Here is a 12745-nt window from a genome sequence, read left to right as displayed (position 1 = left end):
TTAGGTGAACACTACATATTTTTTTGGAGTTCTATTTTTCTTACCATCTTGTGCCTCTCTGTGGTTAGTTCATGTGGCATTAGTTTATCTGATACATGTCTCAAAGTTAACCTATATAAAACTGAACACCTGACCCCGCCCTTCCACAATGGCTCCACCTGAAATCATCCCTTCCTAGCTGATGGCACATTCCATTCTTTTTGTTGCTCAGGCTACTAACCTTGGAGTCATTCATCCTTCACTTCTGTCTTTCCCTTCTCTCTCTCTTTGGATGTTATTAGAAACATGTTCATTAACATAAGATATCTTACAGTTTCAGGAAGTTCACAGATACCTTGAAGCCTAGAAATTTTATGTAATTTAGCCTAAGAACCTCTATCAAATGCCTCTTCCAAGTTTATAATCGCAATGTGTTTCAAGTTTTTACTGTAAAATGATATAAAATAAAATATAATTATTTTCTAATAAATAAATGATACATTAATAGTTGGTTCTTTTAATCAATAGAAATATTACCTTAATTGACACTTCTCATTTTCTTTCCAAGTATTGGTAATAAGAAAGCCTTGTGTGGAGAATTAGTCATGACGGTACTTAAGAGTCAGTCAAGGGACTACGGATCTACCTTAACCAATTCTAGAAAACTTGGGTATTCATGATATGACCAAAGGATAGGGCTTCTGTAGCTCACCAGGTTTTAAAGCTAGTTTACAACTGCAATATGAAGAGTGTCACTACCATGTATGCAAGAAAAAGATGTGAGAAATTAAAAAAAAAAATCGCACTGGGAATCGTACTTTAGGAGGTAAATCAACAGCAACCAAGAACATTTTTATTATACAATTTGAAATTGCACTATTATCGTATAAACTTTGTTGAGTCTGTAAAACACTTGCTTGTGATTCTTAGTTCTTGACTTTAGAACTATGACAGTCTATTTGTTGCTTAATAATTATGCTTATCCTTTTAAGTTTTAAGCAATAATAAGGGATATGGATTTTCTTGGTTATGTCTCCTTTCCATTTCTTTTGTAATATTATTTCTTAAGGAATTATGTTTTTATTTTAAGACTTTAATATTTACCATTTATAAGTGAGTGATTCAGCTTTTAAATCAATGCCCCCAAATTTAAAACAATTAACAATTATAGCATTTCAATTGAAATATTGACTATCAACACTCTGAGAAAGCAGAGGTAAAACTTACTTGCTATGACTAGAACAAATTGAATCTGGACTCTTCTAGATGTATCTATGTGTTCTTATAGCAAAGTTGGGAAGTTCTAAAGAAATTTTAGTAATAATTAGCATACTTTTGGATTATAACTTTCATACTTGTAATTCTAAATTTTGGAATGGTTTATGATTTAAGAGATCAAATATTTTATTTACTTATTTATTTTTGAGACAAAGTCTTGCTCTGTTGCCCAGGCTGAAATGCATTGCACAATCATGGCTCACTGCAGCCTCAACTTCCTGAGTTCAAGCCCTCCCAAGACCCCAGCCTCTCAAGTAACTGGGACCATAGGCACGTACTAATAGATTTTTAAAAGTTTTATTGAGTTAGGAATATCAAAGAAACTAAAAAACATATGTGTTTGTGGAATTATTTTAAAAGTAAGTAGCAAAGTCAGAATTTAAGAAGTTATTAAGCAAATACAATAATATCATTTTATTGCTAAAATGAAAGAAATGTTTTTCTTTACCGAAACTAACATTGGTACATGTTTCTATTATACTATAGTAAACTTTTAGAGTTAGAGGTGATTTTAGAGTTTGCTTCATTATAAATTAAGTTCAATAAATATTTAGGAGTACTCAATATTGGGATAAAAAAATCCAAAAATATTTTTCGTCATTAACTGTGTTAGGAACTATGAAGTATAAGATAAGTATATGATGCTATTTTATTGTGGTCATTATCATACAACATACAGCAAGAAGAATAAACCTTTTGCTACTGCTCTCTTTTTCCACACCGCTGGCCTGGCAGTCATTACTAACTGAAAACTACATACATATGCTAAAATCTGGGAGTGGTTTCATAATGCTTTGAATACATTCCTTAAAATTGTCACTTTCACTTGATCTGAGTTGGCTAATAGGTGAAACTTACCATTCTGTATCCATAGTACAACACATCTATCATAGCTTATGATCTTGTCTGGCTAAGAATTATATCCTTTTTTGTTGGAAAGATTTGAACAGTGTATCGTACAACTTTTTCTCTGGGACTGTCCAATGCGCTGCTGCTAAACATTTCAACTTTCTCCTTAAACTGGCCCATGTCTCTTGAATAAATACATTAATACATCTTTCATATTTATAGAGAGTACATGGTATAACATACCTAACAACTTTCAGGAAGCCTAATAAATTATCACCAATTATAAAATTCTGAGTATAAGAAGTAATTAATTTAGAAAAGAACACCAAATAATGTTATTTTAAAAAATTAAGGTGCTAAGGGCATATTTAGATATACTTTTGGTACCCAATATAGCAGCCTATGTTAATAAATATATATTTTTTTCCTTACTATTACTGATGTAATGTAAAAGTCTCCTCTAAAGATCAATATGACATTTGAAAAAAAGAATGCAAGCATAAAAGCATGCATATATTTAGTGTAATATTTGCTTTCCTTAACATGGAGCATAAAAGCCTTTTAGTAACTGATGTAAAATTCTTAAAATAGACTGCATTATCTTCAACCATATTATCTGTTCCCATATGTCATACAATGACAAAATTTCCACCAGAATACCAGGAAATATACAAAAGGAGTCAGTACGTGGTATTGTTTTCTTCATGTCTTTTGGGAGAGATGCTAAATTTGATTCTGATTTTTAATGTAACATAATAAAAAAGATAAACATATATTTCAGTTTTTAAAAACATTGTAAGTTAGGGTACACTATGTTTTCTCTGATTTCAAACACCATTTAAAAATGTGAAGGCTCAGATGTTACATTCCTACTAATATTCATTCATTATTAAACCGTTATTTTCTAGATCCTAATTGTTCTAGATTACAGCAATGTAAGTAAAAGCAAAACACATTTCTTGCTGTGGTAGGCAGCCTCTAAAATGGTCCCCAGTGATCTCTGCCTTTTGGTACTCACATCCTTGTATAATACCCTCCCCTAAGTGTTTGCTGAACCTAATGATCCATTTCGAATGAATATAATACAGGAAAAGTAATGTGATGCGATTCCAAGATTAGATTATGAAAAGACTGCCTTTTCAAGCTTTCTCCTGCTCTCTTTCTCTCCAGGAGTCCTCACTCTGAAGAAAACTCTGCCATGTTGTGAGCGGCCTATGGAGAGGCCATGTGTCAAGCAACTGACATCTCCGATCAGCACCCAGTGGGAACCTGGTGCGTGCATGCCAATGGCCATCTAAGGGAACTTGGAAGCGTATCTTCTGAGACTTCCCAACTAGATGTATGAGTGAGTTTGGAAGTAGATTCTTCCCCAGTTGAGCCTTGGGTTGACTACGGCCTCTGCTAATACCTCGATTGCAAGATACTTTGAGTCAATGGCACCCAGCTAAGCTGAAACCAGACCTGACCCAGAGAAACTGAGATAATAAATGTTTATTGTTTTAAGCTGCCACATTTTGAGGGTAATTTGATACACAGCCATAAATAATGAATACAGTTGCCCTCATTGTTTCTATTCAGATGTTTACACCAGACCTAAGGAGACATTTTGGCGTACAGGGGATACAAGAAGAAATGTGAACAGTATGGCAGTTCCTCACAAAATTAAACATAGAATTAACATATGATATAAGAATTTCACTTCTGGGTATCTATATCTAAAATAATAAAAAAAAATCAGGGACTCAGAGGCCAAGCGGCGAGGCCCAGCTCCTTGTAAGAACAGTAACCTACCCCTGTGGGTCATCCTCATGCCCTCCAACCTGGCCAAGAAGAAGGCAGCCGAAAAGAAGGAGGCTGCCAAAGCTCGACAGCGGCCCAGAAAAGGACATGAAGAAAATGGAGATGCTGTCACAGAACCACAGGTGGCAGAAATAAGGCCAATGGCAGAGACACCACAGAAGTGGATTTGCTGACCAAGGAGCTAGAGGACTTTGAAATGAAGAAAGCTGCTGCTCCAGCTGTCACTGGCATCCTGGCCTCTCATCCCAGCAGTACTGACGTTCACATTATCAACCTCTCACTCACCTTTCACAGTCAAAAGCTGCCCAGTGACACCAAGCTGGAATTGAATTCAGGCCGTTGTTATGGCCTCATTGGCTTAAATGGAATTGGAAAGTTCATGCTGTTCTCTGCTATTGGGAGACGTGAAGTGCCCATCCCTGAGCACATCGACATCTACCATCTGACTTGAGAGATGCTCCCTAATGACAAGACACCCTTGCAGTGTGTGATGGAAGTTGACACAGAGCGGGCCATGCTGGAGAGAGAGGCAGAGCATCTGGTTCTTGAAGATGCGGAGTGTGAGAAGCTCATGGAACTCTACGGGTACCTGGAGAAGCTGGATGCTGATAAGGCAGAGATGAGGGCCTCGCAAATCTTGCACAGACTGGATTTCGCACCTGCCATGCAGCGCAGAAAGCTGAAAGACTTCAGTGGGGGCTGGAGGATGAAGGCTGCCCTTGCCAGAACCCTCTTTATTTGGCCCTTCATGCTGCTCCTGGATGAACCCATCAGCCAGCTGGACCTAGATGCTTAAATGTGGTTAGAAGAAGAACTAAAAACTTCTAAGAATATCTTGGTCCTTGTCTCCCATTCCCAGGATTTTCTGAATGGTGTCTGTACCAACATCATTCACACGCACAAGAAACTGAAGTATTATATGGGTAATTATGATCATTATGTGAAGATGCAGCTAGAACTGGAGAAGAACCAGATGAAGAGGTTTCACTGGGAGCAAGATCAGATTGCGCACACGAAGAACTACATTGTGAGGTTTCACCATGGCAGTGGCAAGCTGGCCTGGCAGGCCCAGAGCAAGAAGAAGATGCTAGAGAAAATGATGGCATCAGGACTGACAGAGAGGATCATGAGCGACAAGACACTGTCATTTTATTTCCCACCATATGGCAAGATCCCTCCACCCGTCATTATGGTGCAAAATGTGAGCTTCAAGTATAAAAAAGATGGGCCTTGCATCTACAATAATCTAGAATTTGGAATTGACCTTGACACATGAGTGGCTCTGGTAGGGCCCAACAGAGCACGGAGATCAACTCTTCTGAAGCTGCTAACTGGAGAGCTACTACCCACAGATGGCATGATCTGAAAACACTCTTGTGTCAAGACAGGGCATTACCATCAGCATTTACAAGAGCAGCTGGACTTAGATATCTTGCCTTTGGAGTACATGAAGTGCTACCCAGAAATCAGGAAGAAATGACGAAGATCATTGGGTCATATGGTCTCACTGGGAACCAACAGGTGAGCCTAATCTGGAACTGGTCAGATGAGCAGAAGTGCCAAGTGTGTCTGGTCTGGCTGGCCTGGCCGAACCACCACATGCTCTTCCTGGACAAGTCCACCAATCACCTGGATATTGAGACCATTGACACCCTGGCAGATGCCATCAATGAGTTTGAGGGTGGTATGCTGCTGGTCAGCCATGGCTTCAGACCCATTCAGCAGTTTGCACGGGAAATTTGGGTATGTGAGAGGCAGACAATCACCAAGTGGCCTGGAGACATCCTGGCTTACCAGGAGCACCTCAATCCAAGCAGGTGGATGAGGAGCCCCAGCTCACCAAGAGGACCCACAGCATGTGAGGCCTCTACCTGGGCTTGGGTCAGGATCTCCATCTGGGAACTAACATCTGCTACCCTGACCAGCTGCTCAGGACAGGACCCTGGGGCTACACTCCTGCATTGCTGCAATTTCGCTTCCCCAGCCTCTCCCCTGCCCCTCAACCTCCCTTAACTGCACTCTCTTATCTACAGCTGTACAGTACTTGTCCACTTTTTGTCCTCCTTTCAGTTACATCTGTCCATGTCTGGAATTGGTTAGCCATTCGCTCCAGCCTCTTGCTGGTTACCTTACTCTGAACGTGATGCAGTCAGATGTACCCGTGGATTAGCCCAAGGGCCCAAGCCCCGGATTTGACTTGTGAAGTAGCTTAGGATCCTCATTTTCTGGGTTTTGGTGATGTTGGAGGAGTACCCCCCAATCCACTACCCCCATTCCTTTTTGCTTCTGGTTTGGAGCTCTGGACTAGGACCTTCGTCCTGGTCAGTTTTTCAATAGTTATTTAACAGCGTAACTTTTAGACCTGCATGACATCTACAAAGTGCCCAATAAAGAAAGAGAAAACCACGGTCCCCCCACCCCCCAAAAATAAATAAATAAATCTGGGACTCAAACAGATATATGTATCTGTATATGTTTATCACAGTAAAAAAACAAAATATGTATATACAGGAAAAGAAAGAACTAATGTAAAGGAACACCCTCACTATACTCCCACACTTTCCCTAAGCTCAGACAATTGAGGGTAGCTGAGTAAATGTCAAAGTTTGGTGAATCAGAATCACAAGAGTAGTCAAGGTGAGGGGTCGATGCTCTTGGTGAAGGGAGTTACTGGTGATGCTTCTCCACCCCACAGAGAATCAAGAAGGGTCAGAGTTGCTTAAATGCACAAAGTAATAAAATCACATTCAGCAGAAAGAGACATAGAAAGCAAAGGTAACAGAGCTTCCAAGCCAGTGTGGACGTTATAGATAGTCAGGCGAGACAAGGTAATAGAGAACTACAGAGTGTTGTCTGGGAAATGTGGCATAGCCTTGATTGGTCACTGATGTGGTGGCAATGTGTAAGCCCAGAGGTTATTTAGAAATTGCCCTGGTCCACATAATTGGCGGAGCTTATGTGAGTGGGGTGTTTAGGGTTAGGCTGTTCATGGCACTTCACACAAAGCTGAATCTATTCTATCATCCAGCTAGTCAAGAGACAGAATGAGAGGTGAGGATTTGGGGCTGGACTGAGAAAATACATTCAGGCAGAGAACACGTGGATACATTCTTCTGAGTAAATGTATAAGACCTTTGTTTTTACACCTACAGGTAAGATTTAGAGGACAAAGGTAACCAAAAGTGTATCAGGCTGTCAGATGAAACCTCCCTGCTGAGTCCTCCTGCATGGGGAAGTAGAATATGAATCTGCCTCGTTGGATCACACAGGAGGCTCGGGGATACCATATCACTCTCTAAGTCTAGGGATGAAAGTCTGTAAGTCCTAGTGTCACTTTTTCAGACTCTAGGTTTTTTGATTTCTTCAACATCTGAATAAAGTGTGAAGAGGACTTAATACAATTGAAAGGTTATATTATGACTTATTTCTCAGGGTTTTTGGTTCCGAAAGTTGCCTTACTCAGTGGTGGTGAATGCAGAGTGAGGTGATGACAGAGTCTAGGAAGAGGCTTCTAACACCGTGCTCACCAGTGGCTCAGTGAAGGCTCAGGGTCACATCAAAACACAGGATTACACTGTTCTGAAGGGTAACAAAGAAGAAAAAAATCTAAGTGGGAGATCACAGTGGCTATGGGACCAAAGGCAGGAGAAGCGTTGTGCCCTCTCTATCAATGACCTGCTTCCTTTTATCATTTACACTTCACAGTTGAATGTTATTTATATCTTTGACTACTGACATTTCAATTATTAATAAATATTTGGTTTAGATCATATCAGCTTAATTGTGAAGTGAGGTGGTTCATAAACTTGCTATCTTCATTCTTTTAATATTATTGGGTTATAGAGGACACTGCAGTTGATCACAAGGATACACAGATGATTAATTGTAAACTCTTTTTGTTCCCTTCAGCGGTCTGAAATTAAGTGGCAGGAAATAAACATTTGTCTTGCAACATGATCTCTAGGATAACAGAGTTCTGGCAAGGGTGCAGAGGAGAGGGAGTGCTTGCGAGGGCTAGAAGCCTTCCTAGGAAAGGTAGATGTCTTGAATAGTTCTACTCTGTGGAGATGCAGGAAAATGTGGGAGGGTCTGAAGCAGTCAGGCAGATGTTTTAAAACTGCTACAGCCCTGCATATGGATAGGAGAGGGAGGTACAGCTTGACCCTGCTGGGTTCTGGAATTTGGGCCGTGATTCCCTATAGACGACGGGGCACTAGTGATAGAAATGAGATGATCAAATTTATGTATTTTTTGGAGTTGAAAATCGTAAAAAGGAATTGTTTAAGGAAAGTCATAAATGATATTAATTTCATGAATTATGTGAACCTGCTTCCTTCACTTTCTCTCTCTCCCCCAACATTTTGTGAGGTCAACAGTTCTCTCCCAGATGGAGAGAATTCTCTCCCACCTCACTCCCTATTCACCCCAACCCTAACCTGGAGAGATAATAGAAGATCATAGTGGAATTAGAATTAAAGAGTTTAAACAAAACAATCAGTTTATTTGCAAAAATTTATTTACTGTCACTGTAACATTATTTTAAAATTATTTTTGGTGATCTTTTTATCTGAGAGACAAAATTGATCATTGTGGTTCTTATATTTCCAAATCAGAAGAAAGTAAAAAAAATGCATCCTTCTTTCTTCAGAATTTGAAATTCCCTCTCTTTTTTTGTAGTATCTTCTTCCTTCCTCCTAAATATTATATATGCTATTACTTTTACTTTTAATTACTTTTGAAATGTTATCAAATTAATGGTGATATGCTCAAAGTTTTATTTATGAAAAGGATAACCAGAAAATAATTATAAAAATAATATTTCATTCATTATTTCAAATAATTTTTCATAATGAAAAACAAAGTTTTGCCTGCTTGGATTCCTTTCTTGAGTATATGCATATATATGTATCTATGCATATGCACCAGTTTGGTTCCATTAAATGTGTACTATCCATTGAATTATTTTAAAAAATACTTGTATTATGAAATGGAACATGAGACAAGAATTGCCATACTATGAGAATTCTGCACTGTAAAAGCAAAAGTAATATAATCACCAAGGTAAAAATAGCTTGAAATTTTATAATGTAAGGATTGTTTCATGATGAGCGTGACAAACATTAGTTACACCTACATATTTTGAATGATTTGATAGGGTGTTCTGTTCTTCTTACTTTGGAATTAGAGCCTGAGAATATTGGGTATGGAAGTTTGAGGAGAATATTTGAAAAGTCCTCCCTAAGGTCCAGTGAAGAAATATTTTGCAGTATCAACAGGGAGCCGTAGCAATAGCAAAGCAACAAAAGAAAATAAAACCAAAAATAAGAACAAACTAAAATACTAGGCATATCAGAATTACTTTAAGGCTGAGGTCTAAATTATTATTTTTTTCTGTAAGGTAATGTATTTTTCTTGCTGGAAATTATGAGTTATGTAGGACTACTGCTTTCTGTTCCTTTCCATTATGCATTCATTAGACAATGGGTTTTGGAGTGAGTACCATGTACATGTCACTATACGTAGGCGCCCTTGTAGAGCCGATAGTTGAATAGAGGACACAGACCAGGAAACAGTCAATTAGAAATGAGATAAGAACTGAAGAGCTTACACTGGATATAGCAATGAGGAAGCTGCTGTGGTAGGAGCTGCTTCTTTAAAGTATTAGTTATTGTGATGACCTGAAGAAAGAGAGGTGGATTTTGGAGACAGCCTACAGACATTTTCATTCAGTTCTGCTGTGAAGGTTGAAGGTGAATGGAATGTGATCTGGTTTGCTTCTGTATCTCTGTCCAAATCTCATCTTGAATTGTAATCCCCACATGTCGAGAGGGAACCTGGTGGGAGGTGATCGGAACATGGGGACCGTTTCACCCATGCTGTTCTCAGGATAGCAAGTGAGTTCTCACGGGAGCTGATGGCTTTAGAAGTGTTTGGCAGTTCCCCCTTCACTCTCTCTCTCTCTCGCCGCCTTGTGAAGAAGGTGCCTGCTTCTGCTTCGCCTCTACTATGATTGTAAGTTTTCTGAGGCCTCTCCAGTCATGTGGAACTTTGAGTCCAATAAACCTCTTTTGTTCATAAATTTCACAGTGTCAGGTGGTATCATTAGAGCAGTGTCAAAATGGACTAATACAGGGCTCACGGGTGAAGGGAAGACTTGTACTTCGAGTTCACATGCTAAACAGGAAATCAGGGTAAAGAGAGGGGTTGAAGATACAGGAGGAATAGTCACAATATACAGTAATATACTTAGGTGTGGAAATGGGTGAAACCCATGGACTTGTAAAGATAGGAATTATATACAATTTGAACTTCAAGTAAAGAATGGATTGAGCATCCTTTGAAGTTCCATTTGAGGTAAGACTAGTTGAGGCAGAAGGCAGGCTTTTCTCACCATGTTATTTGCTTCTCTACCCAGTTTTCTGTAATGTGGAATTTGGGAAAGCAAAAATAGCTAAGTCAGGGGCCATTTTGATCACAGACTTTAATAAAAGGTATCACAGCTGGTTCTAGAATAATTACTTAAAAAGCAGAAACAATATATTGGGATAAGAACAGTAAAGAGTTCTTAAGAGGCTTCATATACTTCCAATGATTTCGGTGAAATTTAAAAAAGGTGCAATGATACCTTTGTGGATTAATAAACTTTTACAATGTTAATCTGAATATGTTTTTCTATGTTGTGTTTTCCTTTTTCTTTTGTCTGTTTAGGAGGCATTTTTCCACTGTAGACACCAAACCAGGTATGGACAGAATGCAAAGGAGACTCCAAGTCTGTCTGGATTTTGTTTTCTGAAAGCTGAAGGCTAGAAGAATTTGAAGAAATGATGGAAGAATTAAAAAAAAAAAAAAAGGAAAAAAAAAAGGGTGATTCAAGCCCATACACAAAATGTCTTGAACACATTGTAGGGAGAAGAGTGTTTCCCTTCCACACTGGAAACATTTCCCCACGCTTTAGAAGTTTGGGGAAGGAGCTGAGGAAGAAATTTCAAGGTACTGAGATTTGCAACAATTTACTCTCTGTGTCAATTAGCATTGCTGGAGAGTTTGCAAGATCCAAGGGTAGAATGACTTGTAGGCTGCCTTGGCAGGAAGGATCAAGAACAGTGTCGGCCGGCTCGGTGGCTCACGCCTGTAATCCCAGCACTTTGGGAGGCCGAGGGGTGCGGAGCACGAGGTCAGGAGATCGAGACCATCCTGGCTAACATGGTGAAACCGCATCTCTACTAAAAATACAAAAATTAACCGGGCATGGTGGCGGGCGCCTGTAGTCCCAGCTACTCGGGAGGCTGAGGCAGGAGAATGGCGGGAACCCGGGAGGCGGAGCTTGCAGTGAGCGGAGATCCGGCCACTGCACTCCAGCCTGGGCGACAGAGCGAGACTCCGTCTCAAAAAAAAAAAAAAAAAAAAAAAAAGCAGCATTAACAAAGTTAATGGCCCCTAAACATGGCTTAGAAGCAGCAGAACTATCAGATCTGGCTGGGCCATGCAGCAGAAACGAGGGCTAGCTCAACAGAAATCTGTGACCAGATGCCCATACCTCCTTAAATGACTTGGTACCAATTTGTTTCAAAGTCACTAGCTGAGTTTTGCTCAGTGCGATCTTATAGTTTCAGAATGGAGATTTATTTTCACTTCGGTGAGTTTTGAAGGAAGAGGAGGGCAAGCGCCACGGAGAGACATACACATAAAGAAGTGGAGAATCAAAACCGTATGGAGGTCGCTCTCCCAAAAACTTTGTAAATCTTTAACCAGTACATTTATACTGACAGTTTTTACTTTGGACTCACTTTAGTATTGATTTATGATTCACTAGCACAGAAAGTAACCCATACTTAAGATACATGACCAACTTTCTAGGTACTGGCTGCTAAACAGATAGTCCATGCAGCTTCCTTATAAAGAATTTAAAAACTGAAAGAAAAAAAAAAAAAAAACCCAAAAAACCCTGAGAATGTCTGTATATAGTAAGCTGCAATAAAAAAGGGATCAGTATTAAGTTATTGTTTATTTCAGTGTTAAGGTAAAAGAACCCAGTTATAATAAATGTTTTCATATGTTTCTTCATCATTCTCACAACAAATATATGAGAAGAATGATGCTTAAAAGGTATGGAACTTTCTGAGGTAAGGCAACTAGTAATCGTAGAGTTGGTTTTTGAATGCAGATTTCTGTCTTTCTTTCTCCATTCTTTCTCCCCCTTGTTTCCACTAGTGATTCTACCTTCTTTCTACAGCAGCAATATTTATTTTAACAAATGTACATAATTTATAGACCATGCTAATTTTTTTGTCTTTGAAGTAGTAACTTTTGTGAATATTCCAATAATATTACTTTTTACAAAACAAATTTAGAGCACCGTTCAGTATTTGCCTTCAAAGGCAGGTTATGAGGCCTGGAAGAAGAGTTTTATTTCATGTTTTCTCACATCGTACGTGTCTAAAATCGACAATGAATTGGTTACTGACAATAAGCATGAAGTTTAGTATTGGATAACTAATAGATAATTTAAAAACATTCTCAATGGATAAAAGATATCACATCTCCATTGACTTTAGGGAAAAAAGTATGTTAAGAGCTCTTAAGACTATTTAAGAAAAAGACTCGAAGTGTGATATCATAGCATTCCAGAACTGAAACAGATCTTTGTCCGTCTTCCTTTTTCAGCCCAAAGATACTTTCAAGTGGTTTAAAGATAACATACAGATTATCACATTAGAAACACAAAGTTATTCAAGAAAATGTTCACCAAAAATATTTTTTTCTGTCTTTAAACATTCATTAGACATTTAATTCCAAGAAGGAGATTTAATATCTACCACTAGAGCGAATGAAACAGTGA

The 12745-nt window shown here is 38.8% G+C and overlaps 1 long non-coding RNA gene and 1 pseudogene across 1 annotated transcript; both read left to right on the top strand.

Annotated features, from left to right (window-relative positions):
- The first annotated feature begins 3411 nt into the window (after positions 1–3411).
- On the top strand, positions 3412–5882 carry LOC694054 (ATP-binding cassette sub-family F member 2 pseudogene; annotated as a pseudogene).
- A 1176-nt stretch (positions 5883–7058) lies between these two features.
- LOC114676460 (uncharacterized) lies at positions 7059–10723 on the top strand. Its single transcript, XR_003727529.2, has 2 exons — positions 7059–7223; positions 10615–10723. It is a non-coding gene; the product is annotated as an uncharacterized LOC114676460 (long non-coding RNA).
- The last annotated feature ends 2022 nt before the right edge of the window (positions 10724–12745 follow it).

The sequence above is a fragment of the Macaca mulatta genome, chromosome 2 (genome assembly GCF_049350105.2).
Source record: "Macaca mulatta isolate MMU2019108-1 chromosome 2, T2T-MMU8v2.0, whole genome shotgun sequence".
NCBI classification, from domain to species: domain Eukaryota; kingdom Metazoa; phylum Chordata; class Mammalia; order Primates; family Cercopithecidae; genus Macaca; species Macaca mulatta.
The sequence above is the reverse complement of the archived record's forward strand: the minus strand, read 5'-3'. Positions and strand labels throughout refer to the sequence as shown.